The following is a 17,198-nucleotide window of genomic DNA, read 5'->3' as shown; positions in this document are numbered from 1 at the left end:
ACACGCAGGTGACAAGCAAATGACATTTTGTGACATATTAATTTATCTTTTGTTGATTCGAGGGTAACAAAATGAGATTAAGTGCTGCCATATGTTCACGTTAAGCACGTGGTGCCTGATTATATTGTTCCTGTTCATTGTCTAAAGCAGAAACTTGCCTCAGACCACTTATTATAAGTACAACTCTTTGTCCAAAGAGCCATAACGGATTGTTGAGAGAAAAAAAACAACAAAAAAACCCATTGGACTTCCACGTCTTATCAACTCGACACAGTGGGAGTTCTGTTTCGCAGGCGGACCGCTGCTCACATATGCTTATCTGAGCCTCACAAACACCTCAATATACAGTACGCCCTACACACACACGTTCCCGACTGCAGCAGCCTCGCATGATTTGCCAGCGAGGAAGAAGTGGGGGGAGAAAAAAAGGAAAAAAGAAAAAGAAAAGGAGCTTGTGGGAAGAAAGGTTTGGTTCTGTGAGGCGTTAGGAATCAATGCATCTTGGTTGCCTTTGAACACGCGCCGTGTCAGATGCTGCAATTCGGAAGCGACGAGGAAGAAAGGATAAGTAGGTTAATTGAAACACTAAGCAAGGGCACGGACAGGAAATTGAGTAACCCAAGTGCAGTTGAGCTGTTGAGAAGAAAATAGATTTTTCCCTTTGACATAGTTGAGATTTTTAAGAGGTATATTTTGGAGAGAAGATTTCGCTGCTGCGTCGAGGTTTTAGGAGAGGGTTGCTTGAGGGGGCCCGGGCTCAACAGGGGTCAGCCAGTGCACTTCAGAGCTTACTCAACAAAGTGTCAATCTCAGAATGTGCTCAACCTCAAAATCTAATTCATCACGGCCTCATCTAAAGTTTTTTTTCTTCTTTTTTTTGGTGCAGGTGACACAGGAATATGGTGCCATGAGCCTTTAGATGTCCTTCACCACGCTGTGCTCCATTTGGCACAACTGTTCACAGCAGGCAGTTTCATTTACATTTACCTGCCATCGCCTCCCACAGTTTGCACTCTGTTGGAGCCATCACAAAAAAAATTACATATATACATATATATATATATGTATATATATGTATATACACATCCAACACTATCTCTAAGCATGAACCTCCAGATGGAGAAGAAGTTAGAATGAAAGACTTCATCATCCCATCAGAGCAGAACATATTACAAAGAAGAAGGAAGAAAAGAATGAGGTTCAGCTTTGTCTGCTTTAAATGAATGGGAATACGACTGCAGGTGAGAGATAGTCGGGAGCTTAATGAGTTCAGAGAGTAGGATGATGGTTTAAGATCAGGTTATCTTTGCGTTTCCGCTCCAGGTAACGCACACACTGTTACGCACATACGCATGAGCACGCGCAGACGCCCCCCCCAGACATTCTGTAAGTAATTAGTAAACCTCTTTTAATCCCCTTTTCATTTCTTCTGACAATAACGCGAGCAGGGGATGCACACTTGGGCAATAGTGATGGGAAGTTTGGCTCTTTTCTGAGAGCCGGCTCGTGTGCCATGGCTCCCAAAAACGAGCCAAATCTTTCAGCTCCTGAACGGCTCTTTATTTAGTATTGTTCATAGCCTAATATTGTAGCCCAACACAGCAAACACATATTGCATTCAGTGTTTCAAATGAACAAAACACTGCAATCAAATCCACACAAGCAAAAACAGAACCAAACTCGGTAAACAAACGGTACAAATGTCCTTGTGCAGGTTTGTGGTGGAACCTGCTCTTAATATATTTTCATTTTGCAGTGCAGACACTCTGCTCTGCTATTCCCAATTTCAGCCGGATGCTGCTTCCTTTACGGGCGTCACTCGTAAACTACGTGCGCTCGTAAGCCACAGCTTCTATCCCCCTCTCTGTGATTTCACGTAATGGTATGATCCTGAGTCCTCGCACGTTACTGGCCACATGGCGTGCCCATCAAAACAAAGTTCCACCCCACCCTCACCTGAGCAGAGGTGAAGAGCAAAAGGCAAAAGGCAAAAAAATAAAAGCAGTGGGGAGCCGGCTCTCACTCAATGGGGATCGGCTCTTCTGATTCACTACCAAGCATCGTCTCTTAGAGCCGTCTCTTTTACGCATGACACATCACTAGTGGGCAAAGAAAATGAAAAGGTTCCTTTGGATCAGTGCTCGTGTCAACGCTGAAGGGAATGAGCAGGTAGATAAACTATCTTGGCTAAACAAACAGCGAGGCGTGAGAACATAGACCTTCAAGTTCCAAGTGAAGAATTAAATCATACACACATTCTGTCTGGCAGGAGTACGGGGATAAACGGGAAGACATCTATACAATGTACTAGACCAAGCTGGGGTCGTAAGGAAAGTAAATCTAATGTGTAAATACACTCTTCAAGGCTTTTGCTGCTGCATTAGTTATCGTTTCGAAGATGGTTTTAGGTACTTCTAATGCTCACATGCAATACGCTCTCCTTCAAAATGTCTGACATATAGCACAATACAACAACTTTAAACTGCAAATATGCTTTACCCCCTGACTTCTATGTGTTTATAAGTAAACTGATAAACTGATAACATATCTGGCAAGCTGCAAAATGTTGATGCTGAAGATATGAAGTTCTCGGTGACGATCTGAGTTGTAATATAAATGCTGCCTGGAGCAACAAAAGTCTGGAGCATTCAGCTTCTTCTTCATTTATTCAATTAGTTGCAAGGTTATGCAAAGTTTGTTTATATTTAACTCACACCACCATATTTCCCTAAACCAAAAAGCTTTTTATTTATTTATTTTTTCAACCACAGGCTGGATATACACCGATCTGCCACAACATTAAAACCACTGACAGGAGAAATAAATAACATTGACCATCTTGTAACAGTTCAGTGTTCTGCTGGGAAACTTGACCTGGCATTCATTCATGTGGATGTTACTTAGACATGTAGCACCCACCTAGACCAGACCAGGGACCCCCACCCCATAGCAATGACACTCCTTGATGGCAGCAGCCATCCCCAGCAGAATGCAGTCTGACATATCTGTGTGGTGATCCACAGAGGCCCTTTTCCTCAACCCATAGGACCACAGGACACCCTCAAAAGGCCCATGTCCATTCTCTGATGAATCACAACTGTTTTTGAGGCACAAAGGAGACCTAAACAATATTAAGAAGGTGGTCATAATGTTGACTGATGTATAGAAGGTGTACGAGACATCGGATTGATTGTGCACTGTGACATTCATAAAACACTGTGAGTTTTATGAATGTCACAGAAAGGCTGCCATAAAAAAATAAACTGCCAAAATCAAGGCAAAAATGATCCATCAGAATGTAACTAACAAATCCAGGGAGTGCTACTCGTAATAACAGCTCCAAGCACTTTTACACCCTCACCACTCCAGCGGTCAACATTTTTCAAACATTTCCCTCCATCTGTGGCCACCGAAGCCCACACACACACACACACTAATGAATATGACGACACGAAACTATACGAACACGAATATTCCCTCTGCCGCGACCTTGATGTGGAGAATGAAGCCGCGGAGACAGCCTGAGACAGTTTGAGCTGAGGCAGAGCTTTCTGTTGACACCCCGCTGGTGACTCATAATTCGCCGCAGGATATTTTAAATTACAGACTACGGTAATTCTCATCTCGGGTGTGATTGCCTTACTTATTTCTCTCCCCGAGTATTAAGAATTTTGCAGCTGAGCGAGCGGGGAATCTCCGCCGCCGCCGACTTTAAAGTTGGGGACTCGTTATTTATAACGGGCACGGAGACAAAATGCTACAGATTATCTGATCGGATGTGAGTAATATTTGTGGATGTGTCCAAGCAGTTATTGTAGTTTTATCTATATGTGTATATATATGCCAAAAAAGAATAGAAAATTCTAATAGAAATGATATTTATTGCTTATGGCTTTGATGTCGAAGCATTGCATCAAACTGCTTGGACTCTGCTGGCAGAAGTTAAACAGGCACACAGTATGGACACACTGAGTGCAGGTAAACACACCTCCGTGCTGCTGCTGCACACACTCATACATATTCCTCGTGCTTGACTTCCACCCTTTCACAGTATCTGCAAGAATGAGGGTGTTTTTGTATAAAGACAGAACAGGAGACAGTATTTATCATAACCCGCTGGAGCCCCTGGGGCTCACCGCCTCATATTTCATCTTAATGCATCTTCACTCACAGCCTCACGTTTCTTTTTTCCCCCTCCCCGTCTTGCCGTAGCCACGGAAACTTCAGAGAAGAGGAACAACAATGGCAATAGCAGGTGACTCCGTGTTCGCAGTCAGTCTCACCTTGGCTTTATCTGGGGCTGCTGTATCTCAACACATTAAACTGCCTGAATTAGACTGTGCTCTCGCCGGATGCCGCCAGACGTCCCCGGGGAGCGGTAGAGGAGCGATGGGCTTTTGTGGCGGGGAGTGTGCTGCAACCGGCCCTGCTGGGTGGACCATTACGGGGGCCTGCCGTGCTGGATGGGTGGGCCCCACCGTGCTGCTCTGCATCTACGGTTTCTGCTCCGTGATGAGGCCCGCAGAGGCCTTCATGACGGAGTTTCTCACGGGAACTTGCAAGAATCTCACCACGGAGCTGGAGGAAAAGACGATGGTGCTTCCATCTTTCGTTTGGGTAGATTTTATTCTAATATACTATAAGAATAATGTAAATAAATGGAAAAAAGTTATAGATATATATATAAAAAAGATGATGTGTGACGCTGTAATAATTATCAGCTCTTTAATGCGAAAGGTTTTAAATTACAGGTTACAAATTTAGTTTGTCAGCGAATATAAAATATATGTGTCAGTATAATTATACACATGCCGATCTGAATTGTTAATGCACTGATTTTCACACGCAGTTGGCAGTCAGATGGCTGTGCCCCAAATTCAATATAGGAAAGTGTCGGTTTAAATTAGGGGTGACGTTTTGTTTCCATTACCGCTCTGTGACATTTTTACATGTAACCTCCTACATCATGGCCGAAGGCTTCTCTGCTTTTTGTTCTGTCCTTCTTTTGACCCGAGAGGGAGGGAATCAAAAGCAAAGTAGGGGAAAAGACTCACCAGCAAAGTACCATATGTACAAGCAACATCTCTATTCTTGGATTTTAAGCAGTAGTTAGATTAAAACTGAACTGAGCATGCTGTTGATAGGTGTCCCTCCTCCAGTTGCTGTGTTTACATGGACACTAGCATTCCGCTTATAATCAGAATAATATCCCAGTCAGAACAGACTGGTCCCATTTGGGGTAAACATCCAGGAGAGACAGAAACATGGAGGTTAGCGTAACGTTTTTCTTTCTTAAACTCGTGTTTTAAAAGCTGAACAAAACCAGAATCCACGCGGGCAGCAGCTACGAAAACGTGTGTCCATTTCCTGTGAAGTTAATCTTGTATTGTACACTGCCTGGCCAAAGAAAACGTCTCCACCTGGATTAAACTAAGCAAATAGGTAGGAGCCTCCTATTGGATAATTACTGCATGGGTGATTATCTTTCAGCTGGCAACAAGTTATTTAACCCCAACTGATGCAATGAGTAGCTTCTCATTTCTTAAACAACCATGTCTAAAGACACATCCTGTGGTCGTTGAAAAGATGTTAGTCTGTTTGAGAAGGGTCAAATCATTGGCATGCATCACGCAGAGAAAACATCTGAGGAGATTGAAGAAACTACTAAAACTGGGTTAAGAACTGTCCAACGCATTATTAAAAACTGGAAGGATAGTGGAGAACCATCAGGGTAAGAAGAGAGGCAGATGAAGTGATGCACCCATCATGCCTTGTGCCTACTGTACAAGCCTGTGGGGGCAGTACTATGATCTGGGGTTGCTGCAGTTGCTCAGGTCTAGGTTCAGCAACATTATGTGTCCAAAGAATGAGGTCAGCTGACTACCTGAATATACTGAATGACCAGGTTATTCCATCAATGGATTTTTTCTTCCCTGATGTTCACGGGCATATTCCAAGATGACAATGCCAGGATTCATGGGGCTCAGATTGTGAAAGAGTGGTTCAGGGAGCATGAGACATCATTTTCACACATGGATTGGCCACCACAGAGTCCAGACCTTAACCCCATTGAGAATCTTTGGGATGTGCTGGAGAAGGCTTTGCACAATAGAGAGCAATACAAGATCTTGGTGAAAAATTAATGCAACACTAGATGGAAATAAATCTTGTCACATTGCAGAAGCTTATGGAAACAAGGCCACAGCAAATGTGTGCTGTAATCAAAGCTAATCATTAGAAATCAGCCTAAGGCAAGCACACGTATAGGTACAAGTCAAAGTTCCTATTAATTTGGTAGTAAGATAAGAGCTACTGTACCGTCATGCTTAAAGTGTTGGGACAGAAAAACACGTTGAATTATTGACAGGCATCCCTCCATCCCAGAGGGTAAATGTGTAAACCACTTAAGTAAAGCTATGTCATGTTGTATAAATCATTTATCATGAGTGCCATATTAAAGGCAGAGCCCATAATGTAATATTCATTCCTTTATGTCATTATTAACTCATGTTATTTCCTCCTCATATGTACAACAGGAGTGATGCAAGCATTATTCAGACCCGCCATCATGCTCATACGGCACTGAGTGACATCAGTGGCGGAATAAAAGTTCGCCACAGGCTAAAGGGGGGGGCGCTTCCAGCACCACGCCTCAGTGGTGGCACCGCGAAAAATAAATGGGGTCCTTCACACCTCCGCAATGACAATCGCTGCGTGATGCACGAGGAATGAGGTCTGCATTGCTCCCACAAATTATAGCGGATCAGCTCAAGGTGCACTCATCAGATGCTCAACCACGTGTGACGCAAATGACCCACTCAACTTGTGGTCCCGAGTGGCTTTTGAGATTTATATGAAGTTAGAGGAATAAATTAATAAGTTTGTAAAGAAAGTGCACACGTCACCAATTCAATGTAGTGTTCCAGAAATACCAACAATGTACTTTTAATTTTAATTTGACTAATAACAGGGTAAACAACTGCACTATTTCATTCAATTTTTTTGTTAACGGTGTTAAGGTGCATTTACACCGATCAGCCACAACATTAAAACCGCTGACAGGAGAAGTAAATGACATTGAACCATCTTGTGACAATCCAATGTTCTGCTGGGAAACTTTTGGACCTGGCATTCATTGGTGTGGATGTTACTTAGACATGTAGCACCCACCTAGACCAGACCAGGCACCCCCACCCCATAGCAATGACACTCCTTTATGGTGGTAACCATCCCCAGCAGGATGCAGCCTGACACAGGCACACACACAAAAACACTTTAGGAACAACTAAAAAAAAAAACATGAATAACAGCACAAGGTGTTGACCTGGCCTCCAAATTCACTAGATCCCAAACTGATCAAGTATCTGTGGGATGATCCACAGAGGCCCCTCCCCTTTAAAGGCCCCCCCACTAACAACATCCTGTTGCCAGACAGAAGGCCCATGTCCATTCTCTGATGAGTCACAACTGTTTTGGAGGCATAAGGGAGACCTACACAATATTAGCAAGGTGGTCATAATGTTATGCCTGATCGCTGTAGACTTTTGTTTTCTTGTTTTTTCTGTTTAGCGCCTCTTGTCAGCTGGCTTCCTCTTTTTGTTGTTTCTCCATACCTTTTCCATGCACATTCAAACACATTCACCTTGCTTGATATTGGAAACGTGTGTGCAGCTGTTTATTTCTATAACATTACTACCTTAAAAGAAAAAAATACGACAGTTTCCTTGTTTCATACGGGCGTTTTTGATGAACAGTCAGGTTTCATTAACCACGCTGACAAATACATTGCATTCCCCGTGGCTACTCCACGTTAAGGGCCACCTGGTGTTTTGCTTTTAACGTGAAGCAACAGCAGCAGAGGCAGATGTTCTTTTGCATTATATTCATACATTATAGAAAGAGAGCAAATGGTGAGTACAGTCGTGCTGGATGGCGTGTTGCTTTCTCTGAATCCAGTGTGGTGTTGGAGGAAAACGGAACCCAGGACTAAATCTTAATTGCCATTGTTTAAAAATTAAACCAGCGGATAAAATATTTTATATGGAATTGTAACACCGACCGGCTGCTGTCGTCCACATTTAGCTACAGGTTGGTGAACAGAGCAAGTTAATGACCAGTCCTTTCCTTAAATTGATGGTTATTGAGCTGAAGCCACTGTTTTTACTTGCATAGTATTCAGATTTCTCAGCTTCAACACCATATTCAAGCTGCTTCTTGTTCCATCATACACATGCAGAAGTAATTTCTAGATCGAATCCACAGATACTCTTACAATCGGAGGATCATTTTCTAAAAATAATGAGGTCCCTGTCTCCCCTCATCCATATCCCGTGTGGACCTACTCCAGCTTGGTTCTCCTGGTCCCTTTCCTCCTTGTCACAGACTTCCTCCGGAACTTGTCTTGCAGGTTGGCTCGGTGCTCCGCTCGGCTCAGCTGGCCTTTCTCAGCAACAGCATTGCCGTGGCAGTGGCCGTGGCCTATTTCGCCTACATTTACAGCGTGGTGCAGCCAAGCTACTATCAGAGGGCGACCACTTATGTCAGGGCGGCCACGCTGCTGGGCTACGCTGCGGGTGCCTCATTGGCCCAACTGTTAGTGTCTTTTGGTGGAGTATCCTTACACTGCCTAACACTTGTGACTCTCATCTCTGTCTGTCTCATAATGCTGATAGCCTCCCTTTTCCTTTCCATGCCCCAGACTAGCTTACTTCTTAAGGGACCACAGCAGAGAGACCCGGGTGTGGATGCTGACACCTCAGAAAGGCGAGGCTTTTTCATTTGGGTGAAGAGGCTGCAGAGCATGTTGTACGGCTGTTCAGAGGGCTAATGCTGGACTGTAAGAAATGCTATTCTTCTATGGCTGTGCTCTTTTTCTGCATATGGGTAGTTACTGGGAGGTGCGGCTTCTACCAGGTTCCAGGCTACGTCCAGCTCCTCTGGGTACATATGCAGCCACATAACTTCACTGTGGATGCTGTCTGCACATTGTCAGGTAAACTAGGGCACCATAGATTTTGCCTCCACACTTTCATTGTAATTCAGTATTTTTGGTTTAATCCAGTAGTGGATACAAACCTACTGACCCTACGCAGACCCTAGCGCCCTAGCTGATGTGTACCTCCCAAGAAATGTAACTACACGCCACGGCAACACAGACTGCAAGAGCTGTGATTGGTCCGCTTGGTAGTAGTGTGTCTCCGCTTTAGTATTTCCGGCTGCTTCTCCATCTCTGCAATTTTCAAATTGATTGTTTTGGGTCAATAAATATGGAACACATCAAGGAAAGGTTAACTGAGGAGGTTTGGAGATACAAATGTTTGTATGACTCGTCTTCACCGAATGTTTCAGTCGCCATTGTTGAAAGCGAAGCTGGAAGTAGAACCAAAAATTAACCTGACTGGCAAAAAAGGCACAGCGATGACTAGTGTTTGGGTGGCGTTTTTACAGGGCGAGCCAGACTTACTAGCGCACAAGTATAAATGGCTCACACCAGCGAAGGCTACGTACGTAGGTTGCGGCGTCTATGTCCCGCAGTACTCTAAATGAGCCTTAAGCCTGCATTCAGTGATTTTGGTCAGTTGGGGGTAGTGCAACAAACTGGTGACGCAACATCTTTTCAAGTAGATACGAGAACCATTTCAACCAACAATTGCCTGTACACATACAGCGTATGTAACACAATAGCTGGAGGCATGTTTCTGGCCACCTGATTGATTTAAGTCTAAAAATCTCTTATTTTGATGCCTCCTAAGCAGAAATATATGTTTCTGTAGAAACTTAATCCACTATTTCATGATCTAGTCACTCATTCTTATCGTTATTTTTTCTTTTTCTGTCTTCGGTTGCAGGGCAGATAGTGCAGAGTGGTTGGTTTGCTAGCAGCCGCTGAAACCTGCTATAATAAGTCAACGAGCCAGCCAGCACAAGTTGTGAATCCAAAGCAACTAAAATAAACTCTGTATAAATCTGAGGATGTCAGCTAATTTTCTATGATTTTGTTTTGTAATGTAATGGCGTAGACATTCGAGGTACTTATTTGAGCCATGAAGGTTTTTTTTTTTCCGCCACTGATTTGTGAATTGATTTGATTTCTTTTACCGTAAGGATCAGAATGCAGGTGTAGATGTGTGTATAGGCCGGGAGATTTACTGAAGACTTACCTAAAAATAGCCACACAGAGGCGACGGTGCAGAGGCATAATGCTACGTTCACACTACGAGCAATGAAAGCTACAAAAGGCCAGCTACCCTGTCGGCAAGTCGACGTTGAGGTGTTGCTAAAGCGCTCGTGCTTGTCTCATTAGTGAATTCATGAACTAATTAAACAAGGACATATCATTGGGTAAAGCCATTTTGAGCTGGAATTATTCGAGCGTTTAAAAAAATACATTGGTTTGTAGCGTGTCAAGTCCATCACGCAACAAGTGTTGGGGCGTCAGCTTGTAGAATCGTATCGCCGGCTTCCTTTGCCTGTTCTTTGGACCACAGTCAGTCGTTTTACAGTTATTTATGTAACCTGCTGTGTTTACAGAACATTTAGGGAAACTTTCTAAAGTTTCTTACTTTCAAAGAGAAAACTACTGGGAACCACTGCCCCATCCCCGCCATTCCATAACCCAGAAGCTTCATCCCTCACAAAAAAAATATGGCAAACCCATTGGTGCATCTTAGAAGTTTGTCGACGAGAAAAAAGCACCATCTGCCAACGCTTCCGCCGATGATTGCGTCAAATCTCCCAGAAGGCGACAATGCGGCAGACACGAGGTTAGATTAAAAAAAAGTGTTACGCCAGCAGATGTGCGGCTGTAAGTGGTGAAGGAATTATTCAGATTCAGATTCAGAAAGCCGCTTCACTGCAGTATACAGTAATGAATGCAACCGCTGGTTCGGGTTCGGTGGAAGCGAGCCCAAACAGTTCCATTAAATCGCATGCGTTGTGCAGCGCAGAAATAACTGAATAAATAGAAAGAAAGAAAGAAAGAAAGAAAGAAAACACAATCCCTTTCTACTATCAGTATTTCACAACCCCCCAAAGCACAGCAGACAATAGGAGCAGCATTAATTAGACTGTTTAATTGCCTGCTCTCATGCCCGTATGGGTATAGCAGCTGCCGCCGTCCAGCCAGTGCACTTTTATTGATTATAGTACTGATACATTTCTGTATTCCCCAGAAACCAGAGGCAATTACTCTGTGTAAACCACATCCAGCTGTATGCCTTTCACTTGTAAATGGTTCCGCCCAACATGCAGTCAAGCTGTAGGGCCCGTGTCTGATATTTCCCCAAAGATTCCTCCTGTATATTTCTCTATTCCACACTTAGAAAACATCCCTGAGGAAAAAAACCTGCTGGAAACCGATAGGGAAAATATGAACACGGCTTGCCGACGTGATAAAATATGGAGCCAGAGCTCCACATAATTTACTGTTTTCATATTCAGCATATTATTAACTGTATGCAGCGGAGTTTGAAAACAACATTTTTCTTTTTCGAAGCTCGTTGGTATTTGTAAGAAACACGTCTGTGCAGAACACAATCCGTAGTGTTGGCTTTGTGTAGAATGACTGTCAAGATGAAGGAGTTGCAGAGAGCCGCGACCCCGTCTCCTTACCTTAAAAAGCATTTACAAGTCCTTTACACATCAAACACCTGATTCAAGTCAGTGAATAAGAGATTCTGAGTTTAAGTGAGGACATTCCCTTCACCAGGTCAGAGATGTACAAGGTTTTCTCATTTATTTCGGAACAAAGCGTGTGTGATAAATATAGTTACAATTGGATTTAGGAGTGTAGCAATTAAAATGTAACTCTGCCCACATACAGGATGTTATCTAATAAGTGTCAAACACAGCTTGAAGTCAGGATGTCTCCCATTGGCACTAGTTGGACCCCCGCTGGCAGCTTTTAGACAATTCGGCCTGTTGAATGAGCAGCAGAACGAGTCGATGAGAGGGATCTATTTGGTTTGCAATACAACAATCAGCCATAACATTATGACATATTCAGTGGTGTGGATGTTACTTAGACATGTAGCACCCACCTAGACCAGACCAGGCACCCCCACCCCATAGCAATGACACTCCTTGATGGCAGCAGCCATCCCCAGCAGGATGCAGCCTGACACAGACACACACACAAAAACACTTTAGGAACAACTAAAAAAAAAAACATGAAGAACAGCACAAGGTGTTGACCTGGCCTCCAAATTCACTAGATCCCAAACTGATCAAGTATCTGTGGGATGATCCACAGAGGGCCCCCAGACTGGATCAGTTTTTTTCTCAATGACTTGGTCATCTAGAATGAATAAAAGGCAGACAACCATGATCCAGGAGAAGCCAGCTTTCCCCAGCTCCTTGTAGCTCTTCCTGCTTTCCTATTATTTTCTTTCTTACAGGCGCACACCTTACTGGCCATTACTTTGAGTCTTTGTCTAAGTACAGCTTTGTGACCCAGACACAGGAGACTCCACTGTCGGCCTTTGTTCCCAGTAGTTCTTCAATATCAGATTGGTGTGTCCATACCTTTTAAATCTATCTCCTCCCAGATCTTCTCTATTTTCTGCTTTGCAGTACTTTGAATACAAGTAACTTCGTTGGACATTTACGAACTACCTGCTGCAATGTGCATTTTGCAAGTGCAACTGCAGAGCGACGCATACACCACGCTACCCGTACACATATTCAAATGCTCACAACAATACACACCACTTGCTTAGGCTATGATGTACAACAATATTTCAGCATTTGAGGAAGAAACATAGCAGCACTGTGCAACAAAACACCTAATGAATTTTAGTGAGCTGTTGCAGCCGTCGGTTAAAAAAAAAACCTTTGGCATGCAAAGTGCATGTGGATACCAAGTTGGTCTTATCTCAACTTTGAGGCAATGCGATTTATGACACAGTTCATTAAATGTTTGCTGCAAGGAAACACTGTCCTACCACCAAATTCACCATGTTGATAGCGGGCTAGGAGCGCAGAGTGAAGCCGGCATTGACGGTGATTTCTTTTTGTCAGCACAAAGAGGTGAGGTGTGAAGAAAAGTTGGTGAATTAATACTACTGCATAGGCTTGCTCCATACACACATACATACACTGGCAATATTAATAAGCTCTGTTTGTTTCACTCGGAAATATCTGGGATGGGAAATATACAAGAGGGTTACCTAGGCAACCGGAGCCAGGAATGTGCACTAGTGACCAGCTGTCAGCTACAAGGCGGTGGGCGACGAGCGTACCCCTTTAATCAAATACAAGAGACGACATTTGTCACCAGAAAGCATTGGAAACGAGCCGGAGAAGATTCAGCGCCTTTGTTTAGCACCGATATTGTGCACACGCTGCGCACGTGTGAGGCAGAGAGCGAGGGTGTCGGAGGATACACAGTACCTGCCTTCACAGACACATTGACATGCACTCCTACATACTGACGCATTTTATAAACTGTAACCGTGATGCTTCTGCAACCCCTGATGAACATTTGCCAGGGAGCACTTCTCTTGCATAAACAGTTTTATGGTAATTTTTATTTAAACTGCTTATTATAGTGCAGTGCCTTATTTCAGCATCCCTTAAACTCCTTTGTGCATTCCGACATAACACGATTTAAATGATGTAATGAACACAGATATCCAATTAAACCGAGACGTGTGCATCAGTCAGGTATTTAACATGGACTCCTGCAGAGCCCTGCAGCTTTATTGATCCCGCTCTATGAAGTTGTAGGCTAGAGCTACCGTAGCTCCTGCTGACCCCGCTAAGCCTCCAATTGACACCGCTCTGGAAACCGCTCTAATTATTCAGTCTCCGTTTGACCCCAGTCTGCAAATCAGAGCCAGGGGGATTGATTAAATACGTCTTAGATACACAGGCCAGGCTGGGCGGTGTTTATGTTGGACTATTAGCGGCTGATTGACCAGAAATGGCCCAAGAATCAAAGGAAATACACAGCCCCTGTTTGCATTTCAGTAGATAAAGAGCTTTGAGTGAATGGATCTGCGTCTCCGGGGGATTCAGGGCTTTCCGTACTTTGACTCGCCTCTCCTCAGTTGTGACTCAGGTTTAGTTCTTATTTAACTTCCAGCAATTAGAAGAGAGGCCTTCAGAGGCCCGCCACAGTTAAGGGAAACATGCGATGAATACGTAGCAAACCAGTTCAATCAATGTGAGACGAAGAGGCAGAAAGTGAGGGGACGGACGCGGAGAGAATGTCAGAGGACAAAAGAAGGTGTCCTGAAAATAATCAATGCTTCAAAGATTCACTGACTGAAGTCCCCAGCTTCACATCCATCCGTAGGGAAAAAGGTCACAACTCCTCACATGTGGTACTGTACAAAAAATAAATAAAAAAATTAAATGAATAAAAGCCTTGTGATGTATCAGGGCTGCACTGTGCCACCTTGTGGCTGAAATGAGAAACACCACTTTTAAAAAATGTACAAAATCTGCATATGAACAAATGTACAGGAAATAGAGACAAAAGTAAATGTATATTACATACATAGGAAGGATTAATACATTCTCTATTACAGTTTCTATTTATTTGTTCACATACTTACTAAGTTCATACTTACTTCTGACTGTATATATAATGGTACATAGCTTATCTTGTATTTTTCACTTATTTATATTTTATATATTATTGTATATTGCAAACATTTAGGACCTGAAATATCTATCTATCTATCTATCTATCTATCTATCTGTTTTACATAATTTCTGTTATTTAAGATTTATGGAAATAACCTTCTATAAGCGGTCAGATGTAATATTTTTATTTATTTTTTTCTAATTGCTTGCAGTCAGTAAACAGCAAACAACACAACACAAAACAAGACCCATAAACAATTTATCTATTTGCTGTATTTCTATGTAGGTCACCATATGACCATGTTAGCTGTCACCGGCTACATTTCTAATCCTCCTATAGACTCTGTTTATCATAAGGTGACATCCCTCTCACCCTCTTGGGGTGGTATCTGTGTCATCCTCAAGCTCGGGTCCTCTACCAGAGGCCTGGGAGTTTGAGGGTTCTGCACAGTGTCTTAGCTGTTCCTAGGACTGTGCTCTTCTGGACTGAGGCTTCTGATGTTGTTCCTGGGATCTGTTGGAGCCACTCCCCCAGTTTGGGGGTCACACACACACACACACACATATATTTACACTGACAGGAGAAGTGGATAACATTGACCATCTTGTGACAATTCAATGTTCTGCTGGGAAACTTTTGGACCTAGCTTTCATGTGGATGTTACTTAGACATGCAGCACCCACCTAGACCAGACCAGACACCCCCACCCCATAGCAATGACACTCCTTGATGGCAGCAGCCATCCCCAGCAGGATGCAGCCTGACACAGACACACACACAAAAACACTTTAGGAACAACTAAAAAAACATGAAGGTTATGGTATTCAGCGTTTGTTTAAAATAACTCTGAGAGCTTTTGATTCAAGTGTACTTTCATTCTGGAGGCTGTGGTTTGTAGTACTATTGAATTGCATTGTGTTGTACCCGCACATGTTCCTATTAATTCAGTGGGCAAGGGTAAAGAACAGGAACACTTAAGTGTTTAATTAATTCAGCACCACAAACTACATCCTCCTTAATGATCCTCCAGTTGAATTACAACCTTTCTGATGCTGTTTCGTCATAAACTGATCATTAGAAGAGACATGAAGGAGGATTTAGTGCAGCATGTGTGTACTAACCCCATCACGGACTCATTAGCCCATTTCTGCAATAGTCTTGTAGATTAAGTTTTATTAATTAAGTGTGGTATGTTGTTGTGAATTCAGCAGCAGGGAGAGATATTATTTCAATTCAAAAAATCTCTCCCCTATAAGAGCGACCATGTTGTCCTTTAGGAGCTGCAGCCGCTGTCGCTGTGGGGCGTAAGTCTCCGGATTGGTCTGAGTGGTGGGAACTGGTCCTCGGGGGTTTCCCGTTCCTGATCGCTGGGACTGTATTCCTGATGGATCTAGCTGACAGCATCTGGATCAGCTACACTTTCTTCTTCTTCTTCCTCTTCAAACCGCTTTACACGCCGCTAACCACCATCTGCACGTAAGATGATGTTATGAACACAGTCTGTCAGCAGCCGGATGTCTGCACTGGGGCCGCTGTTTAGTAATCCAGAAAAACACAATATATCAGTGTGAACATATGCATCAATCAGATGTGTGGAAATTATGATGCTACTAATTCATCGTGAAAACAAAATGTGCCTTACAAGGAAGAATGAGTGGAGGATATAAATATCCCAACTAAATCGTTACCATAACTAATGTTACCATATCACTTCAGAAATGTGTCATTAACCCTTTGAGTGGGTTGGCCAAACCTTAAATTTGAACTTTCTTTGTATATTTGAGTTCTTATTACAGCTAATGTCACTGGCTGAGAAAAATGAAGCCAAAGCTAAGCGACAAAATGTGCAGTTTCTTGATAGGCCACTAGAGGCTGGCTCCAAAAGTGAGTCGGGTAATGATGTAAAACTCTACAGCAGAAATAAACAGGTTTATAGCATAGTATTGAAAGCTTATATATAACTCACCTTTTTAAATTAAACCAAGTATCATGGTTATGCATTGTTAAAGATGTGGCAGCTCTGAGTGACAGGTGGATGCTGCCTCGGCGTGACGCCATGGAGGGTTCATCCATCTTTATATCCCTTGCACATTGTCTTCCTGTCGGCCGTGCAACTTTTGTCCTCTCGGGTCAAAACCGATCCAGTCTGGGGACCCAGACTCGTTCCAGTGCATCCCACAGATTTTTTTTTTTAGTTGTTCCTAAAGCATTTTTGTGTGTGTGTCTGTGTCAGGCTGCATCCTGCTGGGAATGGCTGCTGCCATCAAGGAGTGTCATTGCTATGGGGTGGGGGTGCCTGGTCTGGTCTAGGTGGGTGCTACATGTCTAAGTAACATCCACACCAATGAATGCCAGGTCTAAAAGTTTCCCAGCAGAACACTGAATTGTCACAAGATGGTCAATGTTATTTACTTCTCCTGTCAGGCCTGGTCATAATGTTGTGGCTGATTGGTGTATATTGACAGTAAGTGACCAAACAACACTGAGTGTATCCTCGACCTCTAAGACACATGTCGAACACGTTCCCTTACAATGATTTTGACACTGCATTGCATACTTCAGTGTGTTACCACCACATAAAGGAGAGCGTTGTAGCGTAAACACACAA

The 17,198-nt window shown here is 43.2% G+C and overlaps 1 pseudogene across 1 annotated transcript; it reads left to right on the top strand.

The window, feature by feature from the left end:
• Nucleotides 1–4,389: 4,389 nt before the first annotated feature.
• Nucleotides 4,390–16,070, top strand: LOC311491118 (thiamine transporter 2-like; annotated as a pseudogene). The gene is made up of 3 exons: nt 4,390–4,650; nt 8,304–8,992; nt 15,868–16,070. The product of its transcript is annotated as a thiamine transporter 2-like (transcript).
• Nucleotides 16,071–17,198: the final 1,128 nt, after the last annotated feature.

The sequence above is a fragment of the Chelon labrosus genome (genome assembly GCF_963514085.1).
Source record: "Chelon labrosus genome assembly, chromosome: 7".
Classification (NCBI taxonomy): Eukaryota; Metazoa; Chordata; class Actinopteri; order Mugiliformes; family Mugilidae; genus Chelon; species Chelon labrosus.
Note: the sequence above shows the minus strand (reverse complement) of the source record. Positions and strands in the feature narration are given on the sequence as shown.